At 50.9% G+C, this 11368-nt stretch overlaps 1 non-coding gene across 1 annotated transcript; it reads right to left on the bottom strand.

The window, feature by feature from the left end:
• Positions 1–11001: 11001 nt before the first annotated feature.
• Positions 11002–11110, bottom strand: LOC141579090 (U6 spliceosomal RNA). The gene has a single exon (XR_012510122.1). It is a non-coding gene; the product is annotated as a U6 spliceosomal RNA (small nuclear RNA).
• Between the last annotated feature and the right edge of the window lie 258 nt (positions 11111–11368).

Genomic DNA, 11368 nt, shown 5'->3' with positions numbered 1-11368 from the left:
TCTTTTCTTTTCTTTTCTTTTCTTTTTTCTTTTTTTTCTTTTTCTTTTTCTTTCTTTCCTTTCTTCCTTCCTTCCTCCTTCTTTCTTTCTTTCTTTCTTTCTTTTTCTTTCTTTCTTTCTTTCTTTCTTTCTTTCTTTCTTTCTTTCTTTCTTTCTTTCTTTCTCTCTCTCTTTCTTTCTTTCTTTCTTTCTTTCTTTCTTTCTTTCCTTCCTTCCTTCCTTCCTTCCTTCCTTCCTCCCTCCCTCCATCCCTCCTTCTTTCTTTCTTTCTTTCTTTCTTTCTTTCTTTCTTTCTTTCTTTCTTTCCTTTCTTTCTTTCTTTCTTTTCTTTCTTTCTTTCTTTCTTTCTTTCTTTCTTTCTTTCTTTCTTTCTTTCTTTCTTTCTTTCTTTCTTTCTTTCTTTCTTTCTTTCTTTCTTTCTTTCTTCTCTCTTTTTATTTTAACCTCTACTCTATTGATTTCCTGATCTTTAGGATTTCCTTCCTTCTGCTAACTTTTGGGTGTTTCTGCTCTTCTTTTTTTTAGTTCTTTCAGCTGGTGGGTTCGATTGTTTCTTTGAGATCATTCTTCATTTTTGAGGAAGGCCTGTATCGCTATAAAGTTCCCCCTTAGTGCAGCCTTGGCTGCGTCCCATAAGTTTTGGGTGGTTGGGTTTTCATTATCATTTGTATCAAGGTTCTCTTTGCTGTTGTTGTTGTTGCTGTTGCTGTTGTTGTTGTTGCTGTTGCTGTTGCTGTTGCTGTTGTTGTTGCTGGGTTTTTTGTTTATTTCAACTTTGATTTCATCATTCACCCATTGGCTTTTCGATAGCATGTTGTTTCATCTCCATGCTTCCCCCCCCCCCCCCCGCCTTTAGTTAGCCTTTAGTTGGCTTCTGTGACTCACTTGTACGTTTTGGAGTTCGGTTGACCCTGTTTGGAAGTCTATTCACCTATGGCTATAACTGTTTGTATGAAACAGATAGTAATAGAATCTCAAACCCATCTAAAAGAGAAAGAAAGGAAGGAGAAGGGGGGGAAAAAAAAGTCTCTATTATTTTCTTGCTTCCCTCTGCCACTCTTAATGGTTTAGATGTCTTCTTTTTACAATTTTGTGTTTATTCCGTTTGGAATGAATGGTAGTGATCACCTTTCCGGTGATGAGTGGTCTCATTTTTGTACCATCCTCCTTCTTCTCTATTTAGAGTAGACCTGTTGATGTTTCTTTTAGCATGGGTTCAGTGTTGCTAAACTCTTTTCGTTTTTGCTTGTCTGTGAAGTTCTTTACCTCCCCTTCTATTCTAAAGGATAGCTTTGCTGGATAGAGTATCCTAGGCTGCTTCTTTTTGTCTGTTTTGTTTTGTTTTGTTTTGTTTTTCATTCAAGAATTTCAATAGATCTTGCCACTCCCTTCTGGCCTGTAGTGTTTGTGTAGAGAAATCCGCTGAGAGCCTTATGGGGGTTCCCTTGAAACTCACTCTGTTTTTCTCTTGCCTAAAGGCGTTTAGGATCATTGCTTTATCCTTGACTCTGGCCATCTTGATTAGCCTATGTCTTGGTGTGGGCCTGTTTGAGTTCTTTCTGTTGGGTACCCTCTGAGCCTCCTGGACTTGGATATCTGATTCCTTCTTTAGATTTGGGAAATTTTCAGTCATGCTTTCTTCGAATATCTTTTCGGTCCCCTTGGTTCTTTCTTCCCCTTCTGGAACCCCTATTGTGCGTAGATGGGCACGCTTTCGAGGGTCCCTTAGGTCCCTAAGATGGTTTTCGTTGTTCTTTATTGGTTTTTCTCTCAGCTGTTCTGATTGGGTTCTTTCTGTTGTCCTGCCTTCTAGGCCACTTATTCGTTCCTCTGCGTGATCTAGCCTGCTTTGGACAGCCTTTAGACCAGTTCTCATTTCAGCCAATGAGTGGACCAGTTCTCCTTGACTCTTCTTTATAGCTTCGATTTCGTTTTTGACGTATAGTATATCTCTCAACACTATCTCTTGGAGTTCCTTCAGGACTTGGATCACTCCTTTTTGGAAATCTTGATCGAGCAGGCCATCCACGTCTATTTCATGGATCGTGCTTTCAGGGAATTTCTCTGGCTCTTTTAATTGGGAGTGGTTCCTCTGCTTCTTCATAATGCTCCTATCTCTCTGGCACTGTGGCTTAAGGAGTATCAGTTATCTATTGGTGTCCTTAAGGAGTTTATGTATTTATCGAAAGCCTAGGCAGGCATAAAACTTTAAAAGAGAGAGGGGGATAGGGGGAGAGAGAGAGAGACAGAGACAGAGACAGAGGGGGAGAGGGAGAGAGGGGGTGGGGGCAGGATGTTAAAAGAATGGAGAAAAAAAGGTTTGAAAACAGTGTACGATCAATAATAGAAGAGCAAGTTGAAGCAGAATAGCAATTGAGCTGAGACGTCTTCTAAAAGCCTTTAAAAACAAATAGAAAAGATCAGAAAATAATATACAATTGTTTCAAAAGTAAATTTTTAAAAGGTAATCGGAAATAGAACAGATTTTAACAAAAGATAAAACAGAGGATTTTAAAAGACGGGAGAAAGAAAAGGTTTGAAGACAGTGTGTAATCATGAATAGAAGAGTAAGTGGAAGCAGAATAGCGATCGAGTTGAGACGTCTTTTAATAACCTTAATAAAAAGGAGGAAAAAAATCGAGAAACAATATTTGAAACCTGTGAATAACCAGTAACAGGAGATCAAAACCAAGAGAATGAAAAAGGGAAGGGGGTGGATGTTTAAAAATAATAATAATGAAAAGACTTGAAATGAAACATTTAAAAGGGATTAAAACCGTAAACGTATACGACTGTTCAAAAGTAAAGGTTAAAAAGGTAACAGAAGGTAAAACCGATGTAAAAGAGATTAAAAAAGAAAAAGGAAAAGAAAAAAAAAAAGAGGAAAAAAAAAAAAAAAAAAGGATGTGTTCTCCTGGAGACGGTGCGCTCTTAACGGTTTCACCGAGAAGTCTTTCTGTCGTCGCCCTGTTTCGTGAACTCAGCTTGCTGTTTCCGCGGGCCCTCTGTCGGCGCCCTCGTCTGTGCTGCCCTCGGTGCCTGTGGGCAAGTAGATCGCGCCCCCTCCTGGCACCGCGGTCGGATGCTGCGTTCCTGCCGGGAAGGAGGGAGGGTGGCTGGCCGCCTGCCCTCTCCCGGCGCCGGTCGCTCCGCTGCTCTGTGCGGCTGTGTGCTCCGCCTCGGGTCGGCGCTCCTCTCCGTAGGTGGGCTCGGGGAAGACGGTGGAACCGCCCCGCCCCTGCTGCATTCCAAAACTCGGCTCCTTCTTAGTCTTGGTGGCGCGAGTTCTCTGAGGTACCGGGGCAGATATATAATATCTGCCTCAGGCTGAAAACGAGTCTCAGTCCTGCCTAGGAGGTTGCAGAGCCCCCGGGTGCGGATTCGAGTCTCGGCCCCGCCCCCGCTCCCGCCCCCGCCCGCGCGCTGCGCGCCGCGCGCCAGGGGCTATGGCGGCTGTGGCTGCGCCCCGCCTCTCTTCTCGCGAGAAGGGCCGGTGATGGCGCCGCGGGTCTGAGGAGATGGAGGCTACGGCGCCCCTCTCCCCAGGGCACACCGGCCGTGTTGCTTTGCCTTTCTTTCCCCGTAATGGACGGGTTGGGGGGGCGGGTTGTTCTGCTCTGTATCCCCTCCCGGCCACGGCGCGTGGTGCCGCCGCCACGGTCCTCTGCCCGGCTCGTGCGGCCTGTCCCGGCCCCCGGCTGCCGGCCTGCGACTCGGGCTGGGTGTCGCGGGGACCCTCTGTGCCCGTTTCACTTGGATAGGTCGGTCAAGGGGCGCTCCGGGCAGATCTGAGACTCGGAGGCTCCCCCACCGTCCCGTCGGCCTCTCCGTTGGAGACGGGGAGGTCTGGCGAACGAGCCCTATTCCTCCTCTGCCGGTCCCTCCCGCACTGTTTTGCTTTTGACTCTTTCTTTTCTCCTTTTCTCCTACCAGATTTTGGGCGTCTTTGTCTTTCGAAGAGGGCGGTGTTCTGTCGGAGTTCCGCAGGTGGTCTGATTGGCCGAGTGGGTCCGTCGATGTGAGTTTTGGTGTATTTGTGGGAGAGGGTGAGCTACGAGCGTCCTTCTACTCCGCCGTCTTGCTTCTTCTCGGGTTATTTTTGAAGAGTAGGTGCTGGGGATTGAACCCTGGACCTTTATTTTTTGCATGCTAAGCATGGGCTGTACTGCCTGATCTCTAGACCCTCCCCACCGCAACCCCCCCCTTTCCCACCGCCTCCATAGTACTCGATGAATCTCCTACCTAGATATCTATGCTTCCTTGGAATAGGGCCGTCGTTTTCTTCATCGGATTGATGCACGTCTGTGGATTCGTCTCGTTTCTCTCCACTGCGGTGGGTGGCATCGGGGCGTGGGGTGGGGTGGAGTGGCGTGGGCTGGGAACAGTTCTTCACGTGTAGAGGTGGAGCGGAGCGATGAGGATGGTGACTGTTTCCCCGAGTGCTCGCGCCGGGTGATGGAGGCCTGTGGTCTGACTTGGAAGAGGACTCGGGTGACCAGAACAGAGCCCGTGTGGGGTCGTTGTGGAGGGAGGAACTCCACCCCCCCCCCAGCCCCAGCCAAGGCACTCGTACCTCATCGAGGGACGGTCGGCCGAAAACAAACGAAAGCTGTCAGAGGTTTGGGGGTGGGGGTGAAGGGGTGGGTGGGTGTGTCTGTGTGTGTGTGTGTGTGTGTGTGTCTGTGTGTCTGTGTGTCTGTGTGTCTGTGTCTGTGTGGTGTGTGTGGTGTGTGTGTGTGGTGTGTGTGTGGTGTGTGTGTGTCCCCGTTCCCCGTACCACGGTCTCTGGTCGAGGCCCCCCCGAGCGGAGAAACGCACGCCAGGCCGTCCGTGCTCCTGGTTGTCCGGCCGCGTGTCCCTGCCACCCAGAGATCCCGAACCGTCCCGCTCGCTCCCCTGCCATGTGCCATGTGCCACCTGCCTGTCGGCCGGGCGCTATTTTAGACCCTGCGAAGAAGTCGACCGGACGGACGGGCCGGGCCGGGCCGGGCCGGGCCGAGCCGAGCCGAGCCGAGCCGATCTGAGCCGAGCCCGTCCAGGCTGGGGTGGGTGGTGCTGGGTTCAGAGGAGTGGGGTACAAGCGGGAGGCGGGCGTCGATGGAGGGGAGGGGGAGGGGGAGGGGGAAGGGAGAGGAAAGGGGAGGGGAGGGGGAGCAGGGATGACGATGGTCTGGGGCTTGGCGTGTGGGGTGGGGGTGGGAGGGATGGTAGCCATCCTATGACTTTCTCTCCCTACCCCGCCTTTTGCAAGTCTGTTAGAGTGACAAGGTGGTGCTGGTTTCTGGCTGGTGCACACCATAGTGATTCTGTTCTTCTTTTTCCTGGTCTTTTTCAGGAACCCTCGTCCCGAGGGACTGAATCTAGTGCCCTGTGCTGCGCGGTACGACCTAGGGGTCGAATCTGCCAGGAGAGGACTTACAAGGATTTGGAGGATCCTGGAAAACTGCTACCATCCAGAATCCTACATGGATGTTCAAGATCTTGTGGATGGACGGACGGACGGAAGACGGATCGAATGGAGGCCCCGCCCCATCCCCTGGACCCCTTGGCCCAGGAGGATCGTGATGGGTCTGGAAAGGACTCTTCCGACGAGGGTCTCGGGATGGACTTTCTCGGTCTGCGGAAGGTGTTTCTGCACAAAGAGGAAGAGAGGGGCGTTCTCGGCCAGAGAGCCCGAACCGCCTCCTTTCAGGGATCCGCTCCAGTCAGGGTTGGGGTCGGGGTCAGAACGCAGCCACCGACAGCTCCCCTCCCTCGTCTTGGCTCTCCAACTTGGGAAACCCTCCTCCCTGCCCCCTCACCCATCTTCTCGTCAGCCGGCCTCCAGCTTCCCCGTGCCAACCACCTCTCTCATGCTGCCGGACTTTCCTCCTCCTTGGGCTGCCAGGAAGCTCTCCCGCTCCTCCACGTGCTTTGGCTTGGAATCCCTGACAAACACAAGCGGTGCTGGTGGGCGGGGCCGTGAGCGGTGGCAGAAGGACTCCCTTCATCTTATGGGAGCGATTTTTATCTCCATAGAGGTGGCGATTGAGAAAACACATAAAATCACTCAGAAGAATACCCATGTGTAGTATCCCTGACCTAGATCCGTGTCTGTCTGTCTGTCTGTCTGTCTGTCTGTCTGTCTGTCTCTCTCTCTCTCTCTCTCTCTCTCTCTCTCTCTCTGCCTCTCTCTCCATTTCGCTATTCTCTGTGTGTGTGTGTGCGCGCGCGCGCATGCGTGTCTGTCTGTCTCCCTTGTCTCTCTTTCCTCTCCTCTCCCCTCCTCTCCTCTTCCCTGTTCTCCCCCCTTCCCCCTCACCCCTCCACTCCTCTCTTCTCCCCTCCACTCCTCTCCTCTCCCTCTTCTCCTCTCCCCTCGCCTCTTCTCATTTCCCCTCCCCTCCCCTCTTTTCCCTCCTCTCCTTTCCTGTCCTCTCCCCTTTTATCCCTCCTCTCCTCTGCTCTTTCTCTCTCTCTCTCTCTCTCTCCCCCTCCCTCTCTCCCTCTCCCCCCCCTTCACTTCCCTCCCTCCTCCCTACCCCCCCAACCCCTACCTTCACAGGGCCTCATAGATTGCAATCGGTTTCCATGAAATGTGATGAAGAGGGAATGAATTTTAGAATGATATCCCCATGCCATCGAATCCTTCTTCCCCAGGGATAGCGACTTATTTGTGGTCGTGTTTGTTTTTGTTTTTCTTGTTGTTGTTTTGGGGCGCATCGAGGGCGCAGGAGGCGTTGGGAGTGAGGGTGATGTTTCTCTTTCTGTCTGTCTCCTCCTTAGGACGGATTTTAAGAGGAGGGAGGACTCACAGAAATCTACCATCTTGTCTCGTACTGCAGCTGTGTTTGAGCTTCCTATACGATCTGGGCGGAACACTCCCCACCCTCACCTCAAGCCGCCATTGCCGCCCCCTCAGCCCCCTGCACCCCCGTCCAGTCCCACACTTGGGGCGGTGGTTGGGCATGGGGGGATGTTGGCGGGGTGGTGGTTGGTGGGGGGTGGGGTGGTGGAGGAAACCAGAAAACAGACCACTGTGGCACGTGGGTGACTGGGGCTTCAGGGTGAAGGAGGATGAATAAAATGGCCGGAATTAGGCTAACGGATTATTGCTTCTTTTTTTGGCGGGGGGGGGGGAGGATCATTAGGTCATTCATTCATTCATTCATTCACTCATTCATTTGCTGGGGGGGGTGTCATTCGGTTTCTTATGCTCGCCCTGAAAACGGTCAACTGTCCTGACTGACTGGTTGCTGCTCACGGTTCCAGGCCTGTTGTTGAAACTGGAAGCTATCGATCTTACTGTTTCTACTGTATTTCACTCATTGAAAGTCATCATCATGCTGGGTCTCTGAGTCTTTCTCCGAGGAGAAGGTCGGTCACGGGACTAATGACCTGACAAAATAGCCTGAGTGACCAAGAAGGCCACACCTTGAGTGCTTATGAGATAACGAGATCTAACCACCAGCCTCTATAGAATGGGTCACCTGGAGGCATCGTGACACCATTCTGAGTCTTCTGATGAGAAAACGATTCTGTGGATGGTGATCGATGCCCGATTGTTTGAGCTATGGCTCTAGAACCACCCCACCCACTCCATCCCCAAGGTGGGTACACAGTTTTGAAGACGCTAGCCTGCTGTGAATCCCCTTTGCCCGGCAGAGCGATAAAATGGCCTCTTTGCTTCTAAGCTCCGAGACCTTGTCTCTGGATTCTTGGGCTCGTCGGGGACGGGGGCCGATCTTTTGGCAACAAGCGTGCTTCAGAAACAGCGGATGCCCGAGAAGGACACTCTGCCTCTCCCTCTTCTTCCGGGCCTGAAATGGGGAGGAAAAAAACATCGCTTCCCCTGGAAGCTGGAGTCCGGAACCCGCCATCCGGAGGGACTTCTGGCTTGGCCTTCTCCTGGGGTGGGGGGGGGAGGGCACGCCACTGCACGTGTTCTTTGTCAACTCCCTGTTTCTCTCTTCTCGAGTTATCTCTTTGGGACGGCTCCCACACTGGGTGAAAACAGACAGACAGGCTGGTATGTCTCCCTACCCCACCCTTCGCCCCCAAATGACTGATCTCCTGTCCCATCAGAATCACCACTTGTTTTCCAACGTGGCTTTCTTGGATCCTGGAGGACTTGTAAAGGAAAAGCCCAGCTGGGCTAACAAGCTAAAGTCACAAATCTAAGTGTGATAAGTGTCCGTTTACTGATCTAAGTTCTGCTGGGCTAACTCGTAAATCTGAAGTTTAGTGTCAGTTTACTGGGCTAACAAGCTAACTCGTAAATCCAAGCTCAACAAGTGTCAGTAACGTGATCTGTTCCAAATTGATAAGCTCCAGTGTACTGATCCTTTGCTTTTTGTTGTTTGAGCCTTATTGGCGAATAGACCCATATTTGTAATTAACCCTATGAAACCTCATGTGCACGTCTTGGAGGTGCTCAGAGCTTCGGAGCAGAAGCCCCTCTGAGCCCGCCGGCGTAATAAATCTGAGTACTCCAACCCTCCGAGAGGTGCTTGTTTCTTGGCTGGCCTGTCATTTCCGTAACAGACTGATATCAACTTAGAGCCAAGATGGGCGCAGAACTGAAGGAGCTTCTCGGCTGGCCTAAGAAGCCTGTCGTCGTGATGTGGGAGGCATTCTTTACGAGGGACCTATCTGATTAAGTGCTTGACCGCCTTTTGGACTTTGAACCAACTTGGAGATAGGAACTAGGATGAGAGGGCACCCGAAATAGCTCAGCAAACTCTTCTCCATCCTTAGAAGACAGACAGACAGACAGACAGACAGACAGACAGACAGACAGACAGAGTGTGTGTGTGTGTGTGTGTGTGTGTGTGTGTGCGCGCGCGCGTGTTTGTGCGCGTGCGGGGGTGTGGGAGAGGGAGGAGATGACGTCAGCGTACTGGACACTGTTTCAGTGACATGGGGAGTGCTGTCAACTAGGAAGGAACGTCATGTATTCTTCAGCCTTGTGTCTGTACAGGTGGGTACACTCAGGGTTCCAGAAAGGATGGGATATTCCTGGCAGTCGTCTACTGCCCTGGCATCGAGGGCTGGCTGGCTGGCTGGCTGGCTGTCATCCAAAGTGGAGGCTCTCGTGAAAGGGACGGAACCGAGTCCCGAGGAGATGCCTCCTTCACTGACTTTCATGCAAACACAGTGGACCACAGCCTCCGGAAAGAGGGTGGGTGGCACACGTGGCCCCAGTCTGTTCTGTCCATTCGGCAAATGGCCTGGGTTAGGGGAAACCCAGCATGGCGACCATCCGACAGGCCGACCCACCGACCCACGGACGTTCTCGGTTTCTCCCAGCTTCCTGGATGACCTCCCCCACCCACCCCCACCCCACCCGCATTCCTTCACCCACCGTGGTGTCTGGTGTCAGGGCACTTGGAAGATGACTCCCATTGTTCAATAGACAGGGGCAGGAAGATTCCTATAGGACCGCAAAAACAGTCAACTGGCCATACATACATACATACATACATACATACAAACTTTTTGTCCCCAGAGGCCTCAGACCTCCTCTCTCTGGACACGCTGAACCCCAGTAACTGGCCCCCATTCAACTGCCACATAGTAGGGGTCATCCAGACGTTCTTGGGATGGTAGGTATGACTTCCAAAGGGGTTGAAGCCTTCCTTCCCCCGCTGCAAGCCTGATGCCATCAGCATGGCCAGGACACTGCTACAAACAAACAAACAAACAAACAAACAAACAAACAAACAAACAAACAAACACACACACACACACACACCACCACCACCACCACCAACAACAACAACAACAACAACGACAACAAAAGACAAACACATGCGTATGTGACTTGGGGACATACTTTCCGCAGCCTCCAGGGACGAAGGCACTCGCTTCGCTGGGTAAATCCTACGAGGCTTCACTAAAGCGCTTGCCAACTTACTTCTCAGAAAGATCGATCTCTGCCCCCATCACCCGCCATCATCAGGCAAGGTCGTCAGAATCCATGGGAGATATAGACTAGAAGAAGAAGTAGAGGAAGGAGGAGGAGGAGGTGGAGGAGGAGAATCAGTGACATGAGGTGTGTACGACTTCTTGTCTCCAAGAGGATTGAGTTTTAAATTTTTTTCTTTTCAGATACAAGGGAAAATAAACTTCTGTTTTTTCCCCTTCCTTCCCTTTTAGAGGCGGACACCCACATGGTAACTATCATACCTCTGTCAGCAGAATGGAATCCTTTCTCTTTTTCTCCCTCCCTGACCCTTCTGGGATTCAGAAATCCTCCGTGAGGATTTTTCTATTCTTGGCAGCAGAGTTATTAGCATCATTGACTTGGAGGCAAAAACTTAGGTTTCCATTAAACTGGGATAGACATGCATGGATAAGAGATACTAGTGCTACTCGTTTTCCTTAGGGTTCCCCTGTGTCTGTGGGGTGTGTGTGTGTGTGTGTGTGTGTGTGTGTGTGTGTGTGTGTCTGTGTGTCTGTGTGTCTGTGTGTCTGTGTGTCTGTGTCTGTGTCTGTCTGCCTGCCTGCCTGCCTGCCTGCCTGCCTGCCTGTTTATTGTAGGAACTCTCTGTCAATGGAAGTATAGTTGACTTACAATGTTGTGTTCATTTATGACGTACGGCATAGTGATTCACTTATTCACACACACACACACACACACACACACACACACACACACACACACGTATACTTTTTCAGGATAGGTTATTACAAGCTATTGAACATAGTTCCCTGTGCTAGACAGTAGGACCTACTTGTGTACCTAGTTTGTATAGGGTGGTTTATATCTGCTAATCCCAAACTCCTGATTTATCCCTCTGCCCTCCCCCGTTCCTCCACCCTACCCTGTCCCCTGTGTTAACCATCGGTTTCTTTTCCATGTCTGCGAGTCCAGTCTGTTTCTGGTTTGTAAATAGGTTCCTTGGAGTCTTTTTAAAATGGAGTTATTTATGTATGGATGGGTGTCTTGACTTACTTTCAGATCCCACCTAGAAGTGATGGCATAGGATATCTGTCTTCCTCTGGGTGACTGACATCACTAAAGCTACGGAACGCTTCACGTATGTGCGTGTGTCGTCCACGTTCAGGGGCCGTGCTGATCTTCTCTGGATGGTTCCCGTGTTAGTCGATGTGCTGTGGCAGCAAGCGCTTGCCTTAGGGTTTTTGTCTCAACCTGAAAGCCGGCCCGGAGACTGAAGGTCTTCTAGTTGCCTCCACTATCTGCCTAGGACCATCTCCACGAACGTTTCCCATTTTCTCTCACCCTTTTGTCTTGGCATCATTGAGTACTAAAATGCTCCGTCTCCTGAAGCCCTGCAGACTGAAGCTGGACAACGGGAGGTAAACGTCAGAGAAATGGCCACAACAGCTCCTGTGGAAACCATCCTAGGGCCTGTTTTTGGAGGAG

The sequence above is a fragment of the Camelus bactrianus genome, chromosome 1, assembly GCF_048773025.1.
Source record: "Camelus bactrianus isolate YW-2024 breed Bactrian camel chromosome 1, ASM4877302v1, whole genome shotgun sequence".
NCBI lineage: Eukaryota > Metazoa > Chordata > Mammalia > Artiodactyla > Camelidae > Camelus > Camelus bactrianus.
This window is presented reverse-complemented; position numbering and strand designations above follow the sequence as displayed.